We start from the raw sequence: 25,807 nt of genomic DNA on the forward strand, positions 1-25,807 counted from the left end.
CCAGTGTTTCCTTTTTTGCAACCTCATCCGGGTTACCAGGGGCTCCGGTTCTCCCTGGACTCTTCTGTGCTTCTTGGACTTGGGCCTCTTCTTTTACAGGTCTTCAGGTCCAGGAATCCACTGTTGATGTCTTGCAGTCTCTTCTGGTTCTTGCATAATCTTCTTTCTCGTGTTTCTGTGTGTTCTGGGAAAGTTATAGTGTTTTACTCCTGCTTTACTGGTCCCTGGGGTGGGTTCTAGTACTTGCCTTTGGTGTTTTCTAGTACTCCCAGTGCACCTCTACACACTATACTTGCTTAGGTGGGAAACCAACATTCGCATTCCACTTACTTAGTATATGGTTTTTGTTCCCCCAGACCCATTTCTAACTATTGTGATTTTCACTAATTGCACTGTTTTCTAACTGTTTCTATGCCTACTTCTGCATATCAGTGTATATAATTTGGCATTACTTCCCACCTAAGGGAATATAGAGGGTCATTTTGACCCTAGCAGTTACAACCGCCTACCGCCACGGCGACCGCTGCCAAAAGACTGCTGCTGCGCTTACCAGCTGTCTGCCCTATTATGACCACAGCCGGATTTCCACCAGAACGATAGTGGAAACCCGGCTGTGGCCATTCTGGCAGATGGCGGTAAGGTGGCGCTGTTGCCAGCAGCAGCACCACGCCAGTAGACCGCCGCAGACCGCATCATGACCCCTGATAGAGCCTGGCGGTGTTATGCTGGCGGACGCTGCTGCTGGCAGCAGCTCCCCGTCCCGTCTCCTGCCAGAGGACTCCCTCACAACAGGTAAGTCAGGTGCTCCGACAGGGAAGGGTGGTGTTGTGTGTGTATGTCAGGGTGTGTGTTTATGTCTGTGCGTACGCGAATGCGGGTGTGTGTTGCGTGTTGTATGTGTGAGCGCGTGTATGTTGTGTTGTGTGAATGCGTGTGTGCTTGTATGTATGTAAGTGTGTGAATGGATGTCTGCATGTGTGGATAAATGTGGGAATGAGTGTATGAATGCGTGTGCGTATGTGAATGAAGGTGCATGAATGAAGGGTGGTCTGGAGAGGGAGGTGGGAGTGGGGGGGACCTGGGGAGGAGTAGGGGGCGGGGAAGACCCCTATCAGTAACAGGGAAGGAATTCCCTGTCTATGATAGTGCCTACCACCATGGTTTTCGTGGCGGTACGGTTGCCACGAAAACCATAGTGGTAGGCAGGGTCATAATCTCGCAGGTGGGCTAATGATGGCCACCGGGCTGGAGACTGAAGTCTCCAGCCTGGCGGTCATTACCACTGTGGCAGGCGGTGTGGTACATTTGCGGTTTGGCCTTAGCCAAACCGCCAATGTCTTAATATGGAGAAAAGTACCGCCAGCCTGTTGGCAGTACTTTCCTCCATATTAACGCTGTTCGCCTGGGTCATAATGACCTCCATAGTCTATGGTATTTTTGGCATTTGTGTCACCAATATAAAGTACCTTTATTTTTGTAACACTGAGTATTTTCTTTCCTGTGTGTGAGTACTGTGTGGCTACAGTGGTATTGCATGAGCTTTGCATGTCTCCTAGATAAGCCTTGGCTGCTCATCTGCAGCTACCTCTACAGAGCCTAGCTTCTAGACACTGCCTACATTTCACTAATAAGGTATAACTGGACCTGGTATAAGGTGTAAGTACCATAGGTACCCACCACAAACCAGGCCAGCCTCCTACAGTGTTGCAAACATCAACAGCCATTGTAAGTGGCAGATAGCATTACTGTTAGTTGATGTTGCAGGATGTGTACCTCCCTGCACATGTGCATTTGGACCTGCAACGGGAGGCACCCCTACACTATGCTGAATGTCAGTGTTGGTGTAGGGCAGCATTTATTGTCCCATCACCAAGGGTAGTATAGGGATTCATTGCATGTCAGTGACAACTACACATCCTTCAATAGCTGACATGATTCAGATCTGCAAGCTGGGCTGTTGCACTGCACTGTAAAATTTCACAAAACATGGGTAGCTATGTGCCACATTTCAAAGACACTGACATCGTAGTGCCCCACCAGTGTACAGTTCTACATAACATTCCAGTTGTGTATTGTAGTAGCTCATATTCACCACGCCAAGGAAAAGCACCTTGCATGCCTTATCATGGCCTAGTAATTATGTGCCTCTTTCACACCTGTCATTGTATGTAGTTGGCATTCATTTGTATTGCTGGGTATTCCCATGCAACACATGTTGGACCCACCCAGCTTCTGATACCTTCCCACATTTTTACATCTGGGTTCACTTCCATTTTGTCCAACAACTTAGGGGTGGTGTAAAAGTGAGGGGTGTGTGAGATCTTTTTAGTTCCCAGTAATTTTATGTTTCTATGTGTATTCTATTGTGCCATTTCCACATTAGCCTCACAATTTATGGCAGTATTGTAGCGCTTTGCTGCATTAGCGTCGTAAATTATGGTGCTAGTGCAGAAAAGCTCAAAGAGGTTCATTGATTAGAATGGATGTGTCACTTTAATGCCTGCCTTTGGCAGGTATTAAAAATGACCTCAAAAGATGGCACATTGAAATCTTGTGGATTTCAATGGCCAATATTTGCAGGCCTCCCTGCCTGGGAACTCCTCTTTTGCATACGTTATGGCTGCCACAGGCATATTGTGGCACAAGGGTTTACAAAGTGAAGCAAAGTATGCATTGCGCCACTTTGTTTAGTGGCAAAGGGTAATGGCCACCTTGAGACCACATTAGCGTCAACAAAATGATGTTGGTGGTGCTAAGGCCTTGTAAATATTGTATGACTTCCTAGTGAAACAAAAAGACCACTTGTGACTAATGTTATGCAGGAAGGTGTCCCCTTGTGCACAACACCAACCAACCCCACTACACAGGCACCCTTGCAGCATGGACACATGGCAACAACTTGTGTACAGTGCAGATGGTAATAACAGACATGTCCCATATGTTGTGTGTATATTTCATTTGTGCTCATTCCCAGTGGCGCAGGGAGACATATCTCAGTTCTTGCTGTCCTGCCATGCGCAACAGGCCTTGTACATGATGCCCAATGAGAGTTACACATCAGTAGATGGTACAATTGCCACAGTGAAGGGAGTGGTGTGAAGGTTGAGAACTGATCTGTGTGTATGGAGGAGGAAGTGCACATTACATGGGTTTAGCCATTACTGTACCCCATGCAACCCTTCACATGCATTCATGCATATATGCCTCCCCCTTCTGCCATTTGTTAGGTAAAGGATTGCCCCCACTGCAACTTTCCCTGCATTTGTCGTTGTTCTTGATATGCTGCACTGTTCTGTTCTGGGACTCCTGTCACCAACTCCTTCGGGATGACCACTGCCGCCATCTCCTCGAGCTCACCCTGCTGATCCTGGGGTGACTGACTTTAACCTCATTGTCTGATGTGCTGCATTTCAGTTGCTGGCCAGTTTCTCTTTTGTTCTGCGCTTGCAGTCATGCCAGCATATTTTGCAGTCGGTTACAGTCCTCTTGAGCTCAGCTACACTGTTTACTTTATCAACTACGGACTACCGGATGACCTCCTTCCTACATATTGGCAATTCAGAAGTGACAAAGAGCTGGTGTTGGTGCTCTGTGATCAAGATGTTCTCCTCCTTACTGAATCAAAATGCCCTCTTCCTTTTCCCCTTCTCCTGTGAGTCTGTCAGTCTACCCTGGTTGGCACTGGGCTCATTGAGGTCTCTATGAGGTCTCTACAGTCCTGCATTCTCCATTTTGGGTCCTCCTGGCTTGTGTTTGGCATTTTAGCTGGTGTTTTTTTATTTTTTACTCTTTTGACGGTGCAAGCACGATTAACATCAAAAACATGCCACAAATCATGATATAACCACTTTTGAAGCATTAGCATAATTTTTCATTTTAACATGTTGCAAAGGTTAGCATCATTTTTTTATGCTAGCTTTCACTTAGCTTCATGGTGTGCCATTTTATAAATATGGCTCACGCATGGCGAAACAAGAAGTCATTATGCAGTGTTAACAATGTTGACACACAACTGCACTAGCTCATTTTTCATAAACATGGTCCTTAGTTTTATCTGTAAATTTCCAGGGTTTTATTATTGTGAAGTAATATTTTATTACCATATGTAAAGCCAACCTCTGGTCCCTGCAGGCCAAAGATTGGACACTGCCCCTTATGTCTCATTTTTGCATTTTTCCTAAGATTGGGACCGAGTCCAGAGTCCTGTGATGGCTCCCACCAATTCCTGGTTAAGGTGGTGGCACCCAATCAGATCTTAGTTTGAAAACTGTTGGATCCATGGAAGCTCTGCGTCCCTAGATATACAAAGGGTTTCAGCATTAATTTCACAAAAACTACTGAGTGGATTTACATCAAATCACAAAAATCACTCTTTTTGGAACAAGATCTATCTTTCTGCCAAATCTATTCAATTGTTTGGCGTGTAGCTGTGTCTAAAGTTACTATGGAAAAATAAATGAGGAAAACTAATTTAGGAATCCCCCTTTTGTCTTGGCCTCTTTTGACAGATCAACCCAAAACGTTCCATGTGCAAACTAGTCAAAAAGTACCACTTTGTAGAAAAAGTTTTGTGGAGAGTGGTGAAACAATGCCAAAGTTACTATTAACACAAAAAAGGCATTTCCTATAGAAACACAATCCTAACTGTTACTACCCAGTGGTAACCAACACTGGGTCATGTATATCTACAGACACATATATACACATATACACATCCTTTGCACTGCTTTTACCCTCACATACTAAATCACTCATGACATAATAATCAACTACATTTATATCATCCCCAATCACATCTGAAATGCCATTGTTGTTGACAATAGTGTACATGTTGGAGGCACAAGTTAAAGTTACTTGAGATAATGAATCTGGTAAGTTTTATTGGTTTTATTATTTTCAAATGCTATATTTTACATGACATGTTCACCTAACTATATCATCCGTTTAGCCTTTTTTCTGTGAATTTCTAAGGTTTTGATAATATAAACGTAGACATTCTTCCAATACCTGATTATAACTTCACTTTAACCTTCGGAAATAGTTATACTTATGTTAAGAAACTATAACTGGTGGCCTAAATTTACATAACAGTACAAATTAAAGTTTCTTTAGAAAAGTATAACCATATGTATAACTATACCTGCTGAATTTCTATGGTTCTGTTTGTGTAATACGTGACTCTAACTATAACGTCCCTGTAACCTTTGTTTTTTTTCAGCGAATTTCAATGCTTTATTTAACACAAAGTAATAAATAAGTACCATACGTTAATCCAAACCCCACCATGCATGGCCTTCTTCTGTGTGGGTTTGCTATATGAGTGAGTGCATGTTTTTTACCAATGGCCTACAGATCCTTGGACCCTTCACTATTTTACACTGAGGGTCAGGCTGAGCACATCAGTAGATCCGCGGATCCATGGATCGGCTCAAAAATTATTTGGACACTTGTTTTGCATGTAAAGGGTCCCTTGCAGACCCTTCCATGTTTTCTGTGGGGTCAGAATACCTCTATCCTTATCCCTTATGTGATATTTTGTATTTATATTTTCTCTTGGGCCCCTGCCAAGAAACAAAATGGTAGCTGCAACTTTCCTTTCATGTTGCAGCCAGCTAATCCAGGCCTTCCTTTTGGATTTAGATCCGTGAGTCCCTTCGGGTACCCTCAGGTACCTGCGAATCCCCCTTGGGTACCAGCAGATACCCCAAGGATCAATGTTCCTAGATAGCTAATTTTTTCTCTTTTAATAACTCAAAACTACTGAACAGAGTTACACCAAATTCCCAAAAAGGGTTCTTTCTGTCCCAAGATGTAAGTTTCTGCCAAATCTGTTATAATTTCGTTCAGTAGTTTGGGCTGTATCTGTACCTAAAAATTGCAAATCCCTATAGACATTGCATGGCCAAAAATTTTTGGGGACCCCCCTTTATCTTGTCTCCTGCTTGACGAATCACCCCACAACTTTCAACACAGCATCAAAAGTGAGTGCAAACTAGTTTTGAGAATTTCATGAAGATTCGTTAAACAGTGCCAAAGTTATTAGCAAAACAAAAAACAAATTGATCCTAACTATAACTCCCTACTGTGATCTTGTTATACCACAGACATAGCAGTTAACCCTTAGTGGTTATACCACTCCCAGCTGTCTTAAGGGGTGAAGTCCATAACACAGGAGGAAAGGTGACTTTACGTCTGGTAGACTGACAAACTTCTGCGATACAAGCCACTAAGAATAGCAATCCACATACTCACCCCACTAGGGAAAATTCTTGTTTAATTAACATCATAAAATTATTATCCTGGAATGTAGCAGGGGTGAGAATTAAGTAAAACGATCCTGAATGGTGCTCTTTTATAGACCAGCATCATATTGTGCTACTCCAGGAGATGTGGGCAACAGAGCAAGCATTTAGGTCGGGTCCATCTCCTTTTCATCTAACGCTATACCACCAGTAGCAGGTAGACCCTCTGGTAAAGGACGGACCAGATATGGTTCTAATATGTTTTTAATTTTACTAACCAACAATATTAATAAACCTCTTTTATTCCACAAAACTAAACATTACACGTACATAGTTTGCACCAATTTGTTTTACACACTGACAGCTGACAGAAGAGGACCTTTAAAGAGACAAACTGTTATGTGAATCTGATGTCTATGGTTTATGTACTTTAAGTTGTTAATGGGTACATTACATTAATACAGTATTTTTCTATAGAGTCTTTAATGTACATTTTTCGTTTGTTTGAATTGATTCATTTTTTTCTAGCTTTTGGACACAATTTAAGAAAGCTTGATTGTAAATCATCTTTCTATTTCGATTGAGTAGTTGCATTACTATTGTCACAAAATAATTGCAGGCATCCGTAACACATCATCAATGCTGCTGGGGACATAGGCTGCCTGGAAAACCTCAGAAAGCTTTTGAACACAATTTAAGAAAGCTTGATTGTAAATTTCTTTCAAGATTGAATCTATATTATTTTGATCAATTATCGTGCAGCCCCTAAAAGCACTGGAGCCCACAGACTGGTGCCTACTTTGCCTATTTGGGAATCCGGCACTGAAGTGAAGCCAGGCACATTGCCATCTTTAACATCTGTATCAGCTCACTCTGCCCTGCCCAATCACAGTCAGCCCGTGTTGGTCATCTTTCTGTTTCAATTGAGTAGTTGCATTACTATTGTCACAAAATTATTGCAGGCATCTGTAACACATCATCAATGCTGCTGGGGACATAGGCCACAGGCAAGCAAAGGATGTGGAACAGATTGTCAACTTGATGATTACACATAGGCTGGGGCCATTGATTGGCTCTACTCCTGCTGATTTTCCTTCCCATCCAGCCTTAAAAAGAAGTAATATTGATTATATTTTTCTAGACAGCAAACTTTGGCCTTGATGTGATAGATATGGAGGTGATCCCCAGAATGGACAGTAACCATGATGCGCTCTCTGTCCAAATCCAGTCTAGACCTTTATGAATATACACTCACTGTGCAATTGCCTCCCATGCACAGCTGTTACAACTAATAATAGAAGAAATTCCATATGGGCCTCAATTGCATAAAACACTATAACTTTTTCCCAATTGTGCCATTTTTTTGTGGAAGCATTGGGCCCATGTGAGTCAACCACCAAAAGATTGATTAATTTTGTCAGTATCCTTTGTGAAATAATGGATCAGATCAACACCAGTTTACAAGGGAAGGGCAGAGGGCTCATTTGCATGGAAGTCATCCTGAATGGTACACGGGTGAATGTAGATCTGCCAAAACAGCGTTTCTTGAAACTGTTTAAAAAGGTGAGCACACAGAAAATGCCGAGTGCTGAGGCAACTATGGTTAAATGTAAGAGTCAATGAGAGGCAGCGCAGTGAGTGACCTCAAAGAATCCTTCTCTAACAAGAACGTGAAAGTTTTCTGGAAATCCATTGCTAATGAGAGTTGCTCTATGATAACCACTAGAAGCGGTGGTACAGCCAGATGCATGGGTTGCCCCCTCCTCTGAATTATACAGCAGATGGCCCAATAATTCTTCTCCCTGCAACAATGTATCCACAACACCCCACATGCAATCTGAAGCTGAGGTTGGCACCACTGTAGAATTTGTGTTGGTAAAAACGGCACAGTCCTTACACCAAATTAAGTGGGAGAAAGCACCTGGGCCCCATGGCAACCCAGGAGACATGTTTATATTTCAACCAGAAATCTGGGTTCCCTATTTAAATACTTTGGATAACACCATTATTAGAGGGGAGGATAGTCGCCATCCTGGCATGGTGCCACCATCGTGACCATCTTTAAATAGGGTAGGCGGGATGTTCCCTCTAACTACAGACATATCAGTCTGATCAATAACAGCCAGAAGATTTTCCGTAGACAGGTATTGCCCAGACTCCTCTGGTCGATGAATGACCACTATAATATTTTAGACAGCCAGGCAGGATTCAGGAGAAAGGTTAGTACCTTGGACCAGGTGTTCTGATTCAGGACGATGTGTTGGAAATGCATTTCTTTGGAAAGGGACCATTTATATGGGGCCTTCATGGACCTGAGAGCCGCCTTTGACATGGTCCCCAGGGATATCCTATTGAAGATCATAGAAAAGCATGGTTTCTCTGAGATCTCCTAAGAACCATGAGGGTCCTGCACTCTGAGTCTTAAGCACAGGTTAGGTGGAACACAGGGGTGAGCTTACACCAAGGACACCAGTAAATCAAGGCATGAGACAAGGATATGTGCTTGCTTTCACACTGTCCGGCCTGTATATTAATGGTGTAGTTGAGTGGCTGGGAGAGTGCAAACATAATTCACCAAAGTCTGCAGCTATTAGTACTCCAATTGTTATGTTTGCAGATATCACGGTTCTTCTTTCTCGTCCCCTGATGGACCTCAAATTCCTCCTGGAACATTCTACCTCTTTTTGCAAGGCTAGAGGCCTTGAGATAAACCCTACAAAATCAAAATTTTTGGTGCTGAACACTCACTGTTCCTTCAAAAGCAGGATTGCGGTGGAGAGGGTGCCTTTAGAACAAATGAATATGTTTGATTATTTGGGCATCAGGCTAACTGACAACTTCACCTGCCCCCCCCAGATAGGAAAAAGCAGAGCTGTATTACCTAAAAGGGTAGCTGCTGTGGTAGGAAAACACAAGATCACATCTAGTGGTGCTATCTCACTAGCTCTTGAAGTCTACAGGGCCACTGTTGGAGCAGAGATCTAGGGTTCTGCAGATCTGTCTCTTTTAGTTTAAACTGAAAATAAATGAATCAGTTCAATTCTCTTTTTGCCCTCAAGTACACCCTTGACAACTCTATGTATTGATCAGGCGATTAATAAAGTAGACACAGTGGCCCTTTTAAAAACTTTGACGTAATGGGTACGTCTTCGGACTACCCCAGAATTGGCCTTCTACAGAGATGCCTTAGCAGAACTCATACTCTAACAAAAGTGGATGTACTTCCTGTTTTAAAAAGATAAAACATTGTGTGATGTCATTAAAATGGAGAATGTATTTTAATCCCCACATAGAATGAGTAAAGATTCACCTATTGAATTGAAGGAAGCTTTATGGGAATTCACACTGAACAGAATGTGCAATGGCCAAAAAGGGGTGCATTTATGAAAAATTCATAATCCAAACGTACACACTACTTTTTGGCATATCTAGATAGGATCAGGCCCTGGCAGGCCAAATTAAATTTAGAATTGGGTGTCTAACATTGAGGTCATTTACAGGCAGATGGAACAAGAATACTATCTCGACTCCTAATTGTCCTATTTGCCTGCCATCTTATGAATCAGTAGAACACTTTGGGTGTCATTACGACCCTGGCGGCCGGCAGTATGTTGGCGGTAACACCAGCAACAGGCTGGCGGTGTTCCGCCAGCAATTATGACCGTGGCGGAATTGCCACGGCCATACCGCCGGCCCCTCCACCTTCCTGCCAGGATTCCGCCTGGCGGTCAAAATCCCCAGTGCAGCGGTGCCAGCACCGCTGCCCTGGGGATTATGAGTCCCCGACCGCCGGCCTGTCCATGGCGGTACACACCGCCATGGAAAGGCCGGCGGTAAGGGGACTTGGGGTGCCCCTGGGGGCCCCTGCACTGCCCATGCACTTGGCATGGGCAGTGCAGGGGCCCTCAGGCATAGCCCCGTCTCGCATTTCACTGTCCGAATTTCGGGCAGTGAAATGCGCGACGGGTGCTACTGCACCCGCTGCACATCAGCATTGCCGCCGGCTCTATTACGAGCCGGCTGCAATGTTGATGTGACATTTCCGCTGGCCCAGCGGAAATGTCATTATAGGGAGACAGAAATACCGCCGGCAATGGCGGTATTCTGTCTCCCGCGGCCTCGGCGGTCTTTTGAAAAGACCACCGAGGTCGTAATGACCCCCTTTATTTTCTTCTACCTAGGGTAAAACTTGTCATGGCACTGCAGAAATAGGTAACCATATCAACAATGGGCTAGTCTGAACTAATCAAGGCTATGCTTTCTTGGTTTCGTTTTACTATCTTAAAGTTTGTTAATCAAGTCACTCAGAAACTGCCAATGCACCTTGTATGATCCGTACATTAGTTTTAGTTCAGTACTACCTATTTTCTTCTATTTCTTATTGACTTCAGTAATTATGATAACTAAAAACAATTTTTACTTGTTTTAATTTACAAACATTCTAGTAATGATAAATTATGAATTTCTTGGAATTTAAACTATGATTTTCTCTCTTTCTTCTGACAAGTTATGGTTATTACCATACAGATAAATCTAGGCCACAGAACATGTACAAATTCCACCATAGCATATGGCGGAGCACAGTAGGTTTTTTGTCTATGGTTTGTAGTTTTTTTTGCCCTTGCCTTTGTGTTGTCATGATAATGGAGAATAACTATATGTAAAATCTTATTGTGAGGAAGACTATCAAGAGCAATCTATTGTACAGCCACAATGAAAATGAATGGTATTTTTTTTCTGTTTTTATTTTGTACCTTTTCTGATCACTGTTTTTTTGGGGGGACTTTTTACTGTGGATGAGTTTCACTAACGGTGTCTCACCCACGGTAACCACATGGCATACTGATGTTTTTACCACCAGTGTCTGCCTTTTGAGATAGGTCTGCTATGATGCAGCAAGGATAAGGGGTGATTGGCTGGTTACATGTGTTCACATGTGCCTGCTCATATTCCTATGCACATATTGGTGGGCTGAACATGGGGGGCTACTTTCATGCACAGCTCAGTAACAGCGCACAGGAAGCCTGGTGTAATGTGGACTCTGCAGGATTAGGTATTTCCCTGGGATAGGCTTCTTGAGGGCAGTGTATACTATTAGGGAAAGCCAGTATGCTTTACTCTTTTAACTATAGTGTCACCCCATTATACACATAGGGAGGGAACTGCCTTAGAATGTAGTTTCAGTGTGCATTGGCCTTCAGAGACCTTTGGAATATCGAATTGGAGTGTAACCTGTGCAAGAACACAAGATTTGTAAATTCCAAAATGATAACTGTACATCTTATGGGTCATTCAGAGTCTCCATAATTTCCTGAATTTCCTGCCTCAGCTTAGGATCAGAACCCAGGCCTTGTGTCACCTTGCTTTGCCCAGTAATTATATGTGACCGGGCATCCTGATGTAAAAAGAAAACAAGCTGAAAGGCCGCCCTAAAAAGAGAAAAAGAAAAAGAAAAATACCAACACAGGTTTTCCTGGTACAGTGGGAGAGCTGTTCTTTTGATATTCACCTTCTCCATGAAACATTCCCCCAGGGCCTTTTAAACTCAATGCATTTTCACCCATATCTCTGGTTATGGTGGCCCCAGGACACCATCTCCAAATCACTCTGCACAACACAGTATTTTGTCCAAGGATACTTGCGAAGTCATCAGTGTGAGTTTGTGGAGGGGAATTATTACCTCCCTTGGATTTCAATGCCTTTTCAAGCACTCCAAAGGCTGGAGCTTTTGTTTTACAACTGGGAGTGTTTTGCCTTCTAGGGGTTATGTGTATTATAACATTCAGGAGTGCCTGAAAATGCACAAATATAATATTCATGGTGTTATCCTCCCTAGATGCCGACTGCATGGTTGCAGTGCAATGCTTATTCACTGTGATGTCCTCTAGGGGCCTTTGTTACCACTACAGTTTAATGTCAAATAGTTGAGAGAATGCACAAACACAAGGTTTATTCCTGATAAATGTTTTATTGGGTTATCATAATGATTTCAGATGTTTTATCAATTCATCATTATCACAATAATGACAATGACTCATGCAAAAGTAATGTGTTCATTACAATGCAACTGTTGAAACTCATTTGCTATGTTTTGGTGACCCTACTAGGGGGTCGCCAGTGATTATACCATGTCATTTATGGTATGTTCCATCTGTCGTTTTTAAAGAAAAAGTACTGGCTGATTAATCATTTATTGAGTATTATTAATGTGTGTCAGTGATTGAAGATTAATAGCCCACACCACATCCCTTGAGTAGGGCCTTCTACTGCCCCGCTTTACTACCCTGTGAGAGTCAGGTGCTACAATGAGGTTTTTGGTTCCCAGTGAGGACAATTGTGGACCTATTATCAATATATACACACACACACACACACACATGCACACCCACACCCCAAACACACACATACACATTACCAAGTGGAAGTCACCATTGGGAAGTTATAGTTAGATCTGTGTTTCCATAGGAAATGTGTTAGACCTGATAGCCTTAGGGATGTCTTCTCCCAATGTTTTGTCTTCCTCCCTCCATTTTTCTGATCTGGTTTTTGCTGGTTTTAGGACTCTGTACACTTTACCACTACTGCCCGGTGCTAAAAGATTTGTGCTTCCTCCCCTAAACTTGGTAACATCATCTCCTATCCAATTGGCATATTTAAATTACTTATGAGTACCTAGTAAAGTGCACTAGATGTCCCCAGGGCCTGTAAATTAAATGCTACTAGTGTGCCAGCATCACTGATTGTGCCACCCATTTGCCTCAGGCCTGTCATTGCAAGGCCTCTGTATGCAGTTTCACTGCTACTTTGACTTGGCATTTAAAACTACTTGCCAAGCCTTAAACTCCCATTTTATTACTTATAACTCCATCCTAAGATTGGTCCTAGGTAGCCCATATGGCAGGGTGCTATGTATGCAAAAGGCAGGACATGTACCTTAAGTTTTACACGTCATGCTAGAGAAAAACTCACAAACTCACTTTTTACTTTTGTTAAGCCTGCTCCTCTCATAGGCCAGCATTGGAAATTCCCATATATACTTTTAAGTGATAATTTCTGATCTGAAAGTAGTGGCATTGTCATGTTTGGCATGGTTGGAATGGTAGTTAGAAATCCTGCTTACTAGTGAAGTTGAATTTAACATTACTATTTTAGAAATGGAACTTTTAGAAAGCAGGCTTTTCTCAGCACTTACTGCTCTCTGTGCCTTACAGCCTGTCTCAAATCCTCATCTGGTCTGTGCTAGTTGACAGCTTCCCTTGTGCATTCTGCCCAGACAGCCATAAACACAGTACACCCAGCTGCATCTGAATTCATCTACATACTGATGGGTCTTCCTGGGCAGGAAGGGTGAAGGGGCTCTCACTTACACTTCAAAGGCTAGTAGCCTGATCCCACACAAAGAACTTATAACCCCCCCAAAGATCTCTTGGAAGAACTGGTGCACTTCAAGTCTCCTTCACTTCAAAGGCTCATTTGGGTATATATACTGGGTCTGTGACCTCCTAAAATCAGATACTTCTGAACCTACAGCTGGACTCTGTCAGAAGGACTACTGTGCTGCCCAAAATACTCATCTGGACTGCTTTTCTGGAAGGACTGCTCTCATATTTGTTGCCCTGCTGCCTGCTGTTCCTTGACTCTGCTAGAAGGACGTTGCCTTTCAAGGGCTTGTCAGCTTGCTTCCTATTAAGAAGTCTCAGGACCATCAAAGACTTTCCCTAAGAGAGAAAATCCAGGGCTCCAGAAAAATTGCTGCAACACTTGCAGAATCAACGCAGTGGCTGTCTAGTGGTTGAAAAATGTATGCAGTGCCTATAAAATCAAGGCAGTGCCGGTTTCATCATCACAGCACGTTTGTATTTTCCATGCATCGTCCCTGGGCATCCATTTGTCATCAATCCCAACACCACATTAAGGAACCAAGGCTGCGTGCCCGAAAATTGCCACATCACCTGTCTGTGAGGAAAGAATCAATGCATCACATTTGCTGCACCGGAAAATCGATGCATTGCTTTACTTTCTGATGCTTAATCTCCTTTGTGGCCAACAGCGTCTTTATATTTGATACATTCCAGGTACTTGTGCTAAAAAGATACATCCATTGATTCCTGTGTACTAAGATTTACTTAAACCTCTAAAAAAGTGATATCTTAACTTGTGCATATTGGATTTTTGTCATTTTTGTCTTGCTTCATTCAGTTAAATAGTATCTATTTTTCTAAACAGATGTGGTGTACTTTTTGTGGTGTGCTCGCTATGTTACTATATGAGTTATTGCACAACTACTCCCCACATTGCCTTCTGAGTTAAGCCTGCCTGCTTTCTGAAAACCAAAGGATAATTTAGGTTGTGTTGTGATTACCCTGACTAGGATTGTAGTCCTTACTTGGACACAGTGCATACCTCCACCAACTAGAGACCCAATTTCTAACAAATCATCTCTTGTACTTTGCTAATAACTTTCTTTTCAAATCTTTTCAAAAAGGTGCTCTTTTTTACCTGTACATGGAAAGTTTTGGGGTGATTCGTCAACCGGGGGCTGAGAAAGAAAGGGGTGCCAAAACACAAAATCTCCATGCATTTTCCATAGACTTTTGTAAGAAATGTCACTGCAAAAACAGGTGAGTGGAATTACCCCACATTTGGCATGAAGCTAGATCATGGTCAGAAAGCAAGCTTTGTGTAATTTGGTGTTGATCTGTCCATTCGTTTTTAGAGAAATTTAAAGTTAAAAATATTCATGTTTGACACCGACATAGTAATGCTTTGAACTAATAAAAAACAGAAATCTACCAGTTATACTTACCAGAGCAAACTGTCAATTGCACTCTGCCATGCACTGCTTATGAACCCACACATTACATCACTCATGACATGTTCTATGACATTATTCATGACATCGCAGATGTCAAATGACATAGTTGATAACGTCACTGATGACATCAATGAAGACATCATCCATCCTACTTTTATACACATTACTCTACACAGGAATATAGCATTACAGGTATGGAGGTAGGTACCTAATAGAAATATATAGATAGCATCTTAATGCTGATAGAGTTAAGTTCCTTATTTTGCAAATTAAACTCATTGACAAAGTACAAATTAAAACATTAAATAACATGCACACATAACTCAAAATATTGTAGTAGGTATTCACACTTAGGGCCTGCTTTGCACCTTGGCAGTTATACAGCCAATCTGTCATGGAGGCGGACCTGAGAACAACATCAAGTTGAGGGTGTTCCACTTGCTGTGTTTAGATGTTTTGCAGCTGAGCCGCGCACAGCCACAATGGGGTCATCTTGCTAGCCTTCAGGCTGGCGGGCTCCTGCCAACACTATTTAGAAGTTAAAGTCCTGCAGACAGTGTACTGCCTGGCGATTGATGATGGAGGGAGGTAGTAACTGGGCCTAGTGGAAATCAAATAGTGGCAGTGGCTACGGAATAGAGGTAAGTTGCACACCCAGTGTTCCTTAGCCATATGTGTCCCCTTGCACAGCATATAACATAACACACCTCATACACACTATTTTCCATTGCCATTCTAACACCACATAACACATACCTGCTGAAAACACACATTGCCATGCATCCATGACACAACATACACACAACATTGCTATTACACCCACACACATACCAATTACAACAACCAAAACAACTATACACTCTTCAGCACAAACACACTCACATAAAGGCACAACTACACACATTACAGCAAAGACTGCCACATAACAACAACACTCACCAGCATGTTGCATACACCACCACAACACACAACAACATCAGACACATAGGCATGTGCACACATACTGACACAACCACACCACCTACTCCAGCTCCATCCACCTCAACTAGCCAATCCAATCTCACACACACACACACATACTGACTCACACATACAACTTTAAGCACAACATGATAGGATCATATTCTCTTGCAATTTGCAAACATAGACATTCTTGACAAGTGTGATTATAACATCATTGTGGTGCCAGCATTGATTTGGCAATGGATACTGACACTATTATAACAGCTGTATATGTATGCGGTGAGTGTCTTATACCAGTGTGTCCCCATCCATGTCGGACAACACAGTTTCCCCGACATATGCAGATGACAGTAATTTTTTAAAATGACTTTAACATGTATATGACTGTAGTGGTCCCAAGCTTGTATGCAGTGACCACACAATGGACAAAGGCAATTTGGTTTCCCTACCTTCCAGTCCAATAACAGGAGGATCATGTTTTTTTTGTGTCCAGTGGTAACAGCGACACAAGGTGTTGTCGAGTCATGTCCAGTCAAAAACTGAAGTGGAATCTGGAAAAAAAAGGCATGTTTTTACCTTATTTCCCCCCAATCCGCCAACTCAGATGTGGAGCTCAGACCGCCACAGTTGGGCTGGTGGTAAGGCACATCCTTGGTGGAGTCGGCGGGCCTAAGGTAGGCTGTCCCCTGAACCTCGAACATCTAAATCTGATGGATGGACCGCTAGTGTGGCAGACAAGTTTTCAACCAGAAAACCAACGGTAAGACAGTTACTGCCAAGATATAAATCAGGTCGTTAGCCATCATAAGCAAATATAAAAACTAGCATATTTTAATGAATTAAATTAGCCTAAATAATGATGCCAGTTAGAATGCTGACTTTATATGTTTAAGTCCAGTTTTACACATTTATTCAGGTGCTTTGCACAAGATATTTTTCTTTTGCTTCCCACTGCAGATGCTGTAAATTTCCAGAAGCCTTCTGTTAGCTAGTGACTAGGCATTTCTTTGTATTTGATAACTGATAGTGAGGTTCTCACAGGCAGGAGAGGGAGATGCCAGGAAACACAACTTGTGGAAAAAACTGTTGGAACCATAAGATGCTGTACAGAGTAACAAATCAAGGACATAGGTGGTCATTATGACCCTGGCGGTATTACTACCGCAGGGCCAAAAGGACGGGAGCACCGGCAACAGGCTGGCGGTGCCTCCCGGCGTATTATGACCGCGGCGGTTGCGCCGCGGTCACACCGCCGGGGCCGGCAGTTTACCGCCACAATGGCCCCGGCGGATGTAATCCGCCAGGGCAGCGCTGCTTGCAGCGCTGCCCAGGGGATTACGACTCCCTGACCGCCAGCCTTTTTCTAGCTGTCTGAACCGCCAGGAAAAGGCTGGCGGTACGGGGAGTCATGGGGCCCCTGGGGGCCCCTGCATTCCCCTTGCCACTGGCATGGGCAGTGCAGGGGCCCCCTAACAGGGCCCCGGCCAGCTTTTCACTGTCTGCATAGCAGACAGTGAAAAGCGCGATGGGTGCAACTTCACCCGTCACACGGCCGCAACACCGCCGGCTCCATTAGGAGCCGGCTCCTATGTTGCGGCCTCATTCCCGCTGGGCCGGCGGGCGCAAACATGGTTTGCGCCCGCCGGCCCAGCGGGAATGTCTTAATGGGTGCCGCAGGAGTGCCAAAGTCGTAATGACCCCCATAGTCATGTATGAGCCATTGTAAAGATGTATGAAACTGGGGAGTTTGCCTACTCCCAGAGTTTAATGAAGAATGATTAGTTCACAGGAGTGAGAATGAAGAGAAATATTACAACTAGTGTTTTGTTGTATTAGAAGAGCATGTGTTCCTTAGACTAGAGAGCAGTTCCTATAGATGAAAGGTCTTAGAGAGCAGATCTTAGAGATGCTTAACTTTGTACTGATAAGATCCTCCCAGCTTCTACTAATCGCCACTGCCTGAGTGCTAAGGCTTCATGCCTATGCATTCTTACTCTCTCTTCAGAAACTATTTTATTTTTTTTTAAGTTGACACCTTACTTTATTTTGCTATAGAATGACATTCTCGCCCAACCTTCTTTTATTTAGATTATTCAATTTTTTTGCTACAGAACACACTTGCTGCATTCTTTGCATTCTACTTGCAACTCTTAAAAATGTGCTGTTTTTTCTTAGTTTGAAATGTCAACTTTTAAATTAGTTGACTCTGTAATAATGATGACTAAAATGTTAATACTTGCTGAACCAATGATGGATTAGAACTAATTGCTAAAAAATCCTTTAATTCACTCCAGTTTTCTTTGTTGTTTCTTGTGAAGTCTCAATCGATCTTCACTGTTTATGGTGACTACTGTAAATGATAGCTCCTTATCTATTCTGCTTGTCAACTAACAAAGGTCTTTACAACCAATGGCAGGAGTGATATGATATTTATACTTCACATTTGAGATACAAAATGCACCTTTCCGGCAATGTTAAAACACATGTGACCCCCCCTTAGGTGAAGCAAGCTTTTGTTATGTGCAACATTGTCCCTATACCATATGCCTCATTGGTAGCCAAGCTAATTTTGACAATCAACCACACATAGGCCCTGATTTAGATCTTGGTGGATGGGTTACTCTGTCACCAACGTGATGGATATTCCATCTACTGTATTACAATTTCCATAGGATACAATGGAATTGTAATATTGTGGACAGGATATCCATCACATTTGTGACAGAGTAACCCATCCACCACAATGTAAACTAGGTCCATAGATGGTTAACCCCTTCTGCAAACAGTGTTCAATCTATATGCTAGTGTTCAGAGAAAAGCAACTTCCTCCAGACACTTAAGTCCTGCTACATAATGAATACTATACTACCGACACCCTTTAGCCTTTATCAAACCTTTCACAATTAGTCAATTTCTTGTGAAATATGAACCAGACACAAGTAGAAAAGTGGCTACCATAAACAGTGTTTTCACAATCAGACACACTGTATGCAGATAGTCAATCTCTCAACAGGAGTGCACTAAAGATTATTGAAAAGTATCTACTAAGAACAGTATTAGCTCTATGCAAAACCTGGGGGCGTGGCTAACCGCCCAAGATGGCAGTCGTCTAATTACAGAGCTCCTGGTCCGGGCCCGACGATATAAAAAAATCCGTATCAAAATGAGGCCATCCATCGACGAAGAAACTGCAGCCACCCTCGACTAGTAAGGGAGCACTAAATGGAGCAAATAAAAGCTCCTGTTCGTCATTGTGCTGGAGAAGATGAGCTACGATGGGAGGCGTGCCTAGCGAGTGGATGATTGCGCTCGGACGCAACGGCCGCGAGGCGGGTAGCATACTGCGGTGAATCGGGGGCTTGACGAGGGCATGGTCGAGATCGGTATCGAACGAGAAGAGTTTGGGCTGTGGCACTGGGGGCCTCTGCCACTCCCGAATACCTGCTCCCCTTCCCCCCACGGACTACCGTGAAATCCTGGTGGCAGAGGAGACAATGCACCCGGGGGCAGGAAACGCTGGAAGCCTCGAACGGTGAGGAGCGCAACAAGTGGGGAAATGCTGAAGAATGGCCCGCTCATACCAACGGCGAGTGACACACACTAAATGGCATTGCACTGATTGAAGAATGGCCATTACATGAGAGAAGGCAATGAGGATGGAAACAAGTGGTGAATAAGGGGCGCTACTGGCATCCACTTTTTGACCATAAAACTAGCAATGTGGCTGACCAGTGAGTACAAGAGCCGCCAACCTATAAATGAGGCTGTGAGGATAGGGGACTACTTTGGAGAAAGCCCCTCACTGATCTGGCTATAGGGGCTAGAGCGCCGACCTCTCAGGTCCGACACACTGCATGTGGGCAAGATCATGGGCTGCACAAAGGGCAAACACCTCGATTGCACAGAGACGCCGGCTTCGGGGAATCATGTGCAGGCTACAGGAACAGACACCCCAGTGGATAACTGGATGTTATTTTACAGGAAGATAGGGAACCACAGCTGACAATAGAACAAAGACTATGCTCTATATCAAATAGAACTTGGTATTGTGAAGGATGATAAAAAAAAAAACTAACAGACAGAATAAAACAAGCAGAAACAAATGTCGCTTCTCTCCTTCTTGCCCATAAGGAAAGTAAGAGCGCTATTCAACACCTACAACAACAAGTGAAAGCCCTGCAAGAGAGAGTCAAAGATGCAGAAGGAAGATCACGCCATAACAATAGCCATATAGTTGGCCTCCCGGAGGGGAAACAAGGGCGAGACGCCACACAATATGTAGAGGCATGATTGAAAACAATGGCAACGGACGGACTATCGACTGACTTCACAATAGAGAGAGCGCATTGAGTTCCTGGCAGAAGGCCTCCGCCAGGAGCACCGCCGCGGCCCATGATAGCCCGGGTATTGAACTACAGGGATCGTGACACCCTGCTGCAAGCGGCGATAGAAACGGACCCTATCATCATAGATAATGCTCAAGTATCCTTATACCTGGACTACACGCTGCCGTTCCAGAGTCGTAGGGCTTCCTTCCAGTCAGTATAGAAACAACTCCGAGTGGAAGGGCTATCATATGCCCTACTGTTTCCAGCCCGATTGCGCATCACACACAATCAAAAAGCTCATTTCCTTGAAACACCTGATTTGGTGCATGATTGGCTGGACTTGACCTTCCCGCACTCGAGCCACAAAGAACAAAGTGATACCCTACCGCCGAGACAGACCCACCGGCCCTGCAAAGACAAGCAAGGTCGACAACATCCCACACGAAGAAAAATTGGACCAACGTTGTCGCAAGTATTGGAAAGCCAGAAAGCAGCAATACAGTCAGCATACTCCATACAAAGAGAAGGATCTCCTCCTCCTGGCGTTGCCTCTTCTGTAGACAGCACTGTTGCGTCCAACTCAAAGGGAAGCATGGCACTAATCCCTTCCATTACTCTGCAGACAGTGCAGGAGCTCTAACAAATAGAATGAGTGATCTCCTGTTGGTCATCTCCGGGGCAGAAGTAAAAGATCTACAGAACATTACTGAATGCCCACCCAGACCAGAAAGTAAGTTAGAACGATCAGATCTAGGTTGGGCACATCGCCTCCTTTTGAGAGTACTGGCTGATAAAGGAAGGAGGGTTTAGCTGTGAAAAACCGAGCACCGAGGTGCATGGATGAAGAATGATCCTATTCCTTAATGGATGAGTCCCCACCTCCTGTGGAGATTATAACTCCTTTCCTAAGTGGTGGGTCTGGGCGGTCGATCTCTGTGACCCCTATCCTATATGACGAAAACTGTTAACCACAGAGGAGACACACATAGCCTATATCTTGTACAACCCCCCATTGCATAGGCTTGTTTGTTTGTTCACATAATAATGGTTATAAGCCGGTAACGTTCCTATTATGTAATGGTTTGGCAAAGTCAGTTTTGGCTCTGCCTAGTATTGGGCACAGTTGTGGGAAATGCTTACTATATCAAAATTATGACATCAACAAATGCATTACAGAAAATACATATGGAGAACAGCAGGTTGGTGTGGATTGGGAGAGGGAATGGAATACTAATGTTATATCATTTATATCATGTTATATCATGTTGTCGGCACATGATTACAATATTATCACTTGGAATGTATGTGGAATGAGGTCCATCCACAAACGGCACACTACTCTGCGTTTGCTCGTGGAGCGGCCGTATGGATACGATCTGGGGTCCCTTTCGAGGTACTGGATGCAAAGGTGGATAGGGATGGCAGAGGCCAGAGGTAACTTAGATGGGAAGCCTGTGGTGCTGGGAAGTCCTTATGCCCCAACTAGCAGACAGGATACTTTCCTAGAACACCTATCGAATGTCCTCTCACAATGCGCGCACATCCCCTAGATACTGAGAATGGATTTTAATGCAGTGTTGGATACCTCCCTTGACCGTTCTACCCCCACTGTCAGGCACAAATGTGCAGAGGCAGGTGGAAACACTGAGGAATTAGTTACAAAGCTGGGCTCTCATGGATATATGGCTGGCGAAAAATGGAGGGATGAGAGAATACTCCTTCTACTACCACCCACACAAAGTGCACTCAAGACTTGATCGTATTTTCTGCACCAATACGCTGCAAACCCAGATGATCCATGCTACATACTTAGGGAAAACATTATCAGATCATAATCCACTAGAATTGACAATGAACTGGGGAAAGCTGTCCACACTGATTCCAACATGGCGACTACAACCATTGCTACTCGAGGATGCTGTGTTGAAAGAGGAAATGGCCCAAGTAATAACTAATTTCTTTAATGACAACATGGGAACTGCGTCCTCGCAGTTAGTGGAATGGGAGGCGTTCAAGGTGATAATAAGAGGAGCGATGATGGGAGCAATGACAGGAGTACGAGTGGTCATACTGAGGGAGCTAAAACAAGTAGAAGACAGATTGGGGGCCCTAGAGAGGGAAGCAGTGTTTCGGACCCCCCAGGCCCAGACTTTGCAAGAAGCCAGGGCCGAACATGCAGAACAACTCGAACGATTACGAAAGGTAGATTATGCAAAAAATAAGGAACATACACACAGTGATGGGGATAAGGCGGTGCGCTTTTGGCACGCCTTATAAAAGACGAGCCATATCCCACTCCCATATTACACATGCATACTCCACAACTAACTAGTAGAAATACTCAATTGGAGATCAACACGGCATTTCGAGACTACTACACAACCCTGTATTCTGCTCCACTAGCACTAGATCAGGTACAACTCAGTTCCTTCCTATCTGACATTAACCTACCGACACTTAATGACATGGCCAAGCAAATCCCAGGAGCACAGATCATCAAGGATATGTTGCGTAGTAAATCACCAGGATCGAATGGTCTTCCGACCGAATTTGACTCCTTATACAGCTCAGAACTGGCCCCTCAATTGGAGAAGTTTTACCATGCTTCGCTGACAGTTGGCAATAGTGACCTCGCTACTAAAACCTGGCAAACCTGCAACAGATATGTCGTCCTATAGGCCTTTATCATTACTAAACACAGAATACAAAATACTAGCTAAATTGTTAGCACAGAGACTCCTTCCCTTCATAGGCAACTTGATAGATACAGATCAATGTGGATTCATACCATCTCATAATACCTCCCTAAAGATACGCCGATTATATCATATGATAGATTCTGCCACAGAGAGATACCCCCAAGTGGGTTGTCTTTTCTTGCATCTGCTCCAGGCATTTGATACCTTAAACTGGGACTATGGGCGTGATTCTAACTTTGGAGGACGGTGTTAAACCGTCCCAAAAGTGGCGGATATACCACCTACCGTATTACGAGTTCCATAGGATATAATGGACTCGTAATACGGTAGGTGGTATATCCGCCACTTTTGGGACGGTTTAACACCGTCCTCCAAAGTTAGAATCAGGCCCTATATGTTTGAAGGACTGGAACAATTTGGGCTCCCTCATGACTACATACGCTGGGTCCGACTGCTATACGCTGATCCTACAGTGAGAGTGCGCACTAGGCAGAACATTTCAAACTCCTACCATATTCATAGAGGTACTAGGCAGGGATGCCCGCTGTCTCTCCTGATGTTTGTCTTGGCGGTGGAACCCTTAGCACACCAACTCCGATGAGACGCTGAGTCGTGGGGAATTGATGTAGGCGGTACAGTGCACTCGATATTGGTATATGCTGACAACATTATTCTATATGTGAGAGATCTTGGTCACAGCCTGAACTCTGTTGCGCAGATATTTCACAATTTCGCACCGTTCTCAGGACTAGACACAAACTATAATAAATCCATAGCATTCTTCTTTTGTAAATTAGATATGGATTCAGGATCTAACAATTTCCTACTGAGCCCAGCCAAGTACCAGGACATAATAAGTTGAGCTCTAATTTCTAAATTAATGAGCCCAGAGGATTAGGCTTCCCCAGTATCGATAGACTCAATAGACCTCCCTAGCCCACCCAGTAGAAATTGATAAATTGGAGTCAGGGCACTGGGCTTCCCCATAGCCAACAAACTTATTAAACACCCCAACCTGCCACTCCAGATAGGAGTTATTAAGTTGAAATCATTAGATAGTCAATCAACACCTGATAATGAATGCAAGTTATCTCCTGACAAAGTCATAGCACGCTTGTGGCTAATATCAGCCATCCCGCCAAAACAATTAGCAGGAGGTGGAGAGGATTTAAGTCTGATACCACTCCCATTGGACTTTCGAAGATAGCAAGTACGCATTTCAAAGTCAATACGATTATTTATCAACAGTCTATCTACAAAACAAATAGAAATAAAATCAAATTTGGATCCGGGCAGGGAATGTCGAGCCACCTCCACAATATCTGCGCAGATAACAGAGAGGCACTTCTGCTGGACTCTCAACCAGTATATAACCTTATTTAACAAGGAGTCCCGAGTTTCCACAACCCTTGGGGAAAATTTAGGAACTTCAACCACAAACAATGTATCTCCTTTGTTCCCAAAAGCCTAAGTCTGATTCTTGGGTGCAGACCATCTCTTTTCAACCTGATGTGGACATCATCGGGTAACTCAGTATGACATTTTAATTGAAAGGTTGCTCCACTCGGCACCTGGAATCCAGTCATCTCACTGTGGTCATCAATTATAGTTTTACCAGATCTATGAGGCCTGGTACACCCCTGATCTTCAGCAACAACCACATGCTTGTGTTTCGTGGCCTCAGAGGGGGCCCGTGAACCTTCAATGTGGGAAACAAAGTGAATGGAGGAGGAAATGGGACCGGCTGTAAATATTGGTTATCTACTTGAGGCCTAGACTCAGATGCAGCCAAAAGTGATGGGTGTGTCCCTCATGACAGAGCAGAGCACATCCAATTTTGGTCGAGAACAACTACAGCCACCGAACAACCCAGGATCCCTCATCAATTGGTTCATCAGTAACAGCTCCAGCTTCTTTACTTCATCTAGCTTGCGATGAACAGAAGCTAAATCAAGGCTGTCATGCAGCCTCAATGGTTTGTCCAAATCTTGGGGTGGGTTAATATCGTCTCCAACAGGCATGCATGTCCCAGAGCGTTTGTGTATAGTAGTGTTACAAGATCCGTTCTCCAGTGGCCCATATCGATTTGAGCATGAAATCATGGGGGGCAGGGAGCCTCATCCTAAATGGGAGGGCCATCTGTGGTGCTCAATACTGTGTCCAACCCACTGTCAACCACTCGAGTTAATTCCAACCCTAACATTTCAACATAAATGTTTGATTCGGTCTCCTTTGATAGATTCGGGGGCTGTTGTTTTTTCTTAAATATATCTGGTATTTTTACAGCAGGGGGATCCTGTTGTGAGGACAGTGAGTTGGAATTGTCTCTTAAGATGGCCTCCATTTCTTCTATTAAAATATCTCTGTCTTCCAAGGAGTGACTACCTTGTTAAGGAATGAGGGTAGTTTCCTACATTTCTTTGTACCACTAGACTGAGGGGGAGTATCCACAACCTTTCATTTCCCCATGTCTAAATAGCAGGGTAGTAAATAGCATGAAAAATAGCTGAATACATAGATAAATGGATTAAACCTGAAGGGATTTTACTTACTTCCTTGAATGATAGTGACGCCCAGCCCAGCCTCTATCGGGCGATGACAGGTGAAGACGGGCACGTCTTGGCCCTGTCTTCCCCCGGGCACATCCCGTGCTGCAGGAATCAAATGGCGCTTAAGAGCGCTGGTAGTTCACAGGGGTACCTGGGGGACATAGTCCCACCCCAGGTCCGAATCAGGGCCTCAAGCAAAGTCCTCTAAAAC

Source organism: Pleurodeles waltl, chromosome 3_1 (genome assembly GCF_031143425.1).
Source record: "Pleurodeles waltl isolate 20211129_DDA chromosome 3_1, aPleWal1.hap1.20221129, whole genome shotgun sequence".
Classification (NCBI taxonomy): domain Eukaryota; kingdom Metazoa; phylum Chordata; class Amphibia; order Caudata; family Salamandridae; genus Pleurodeles; species Pleurodeles waltl.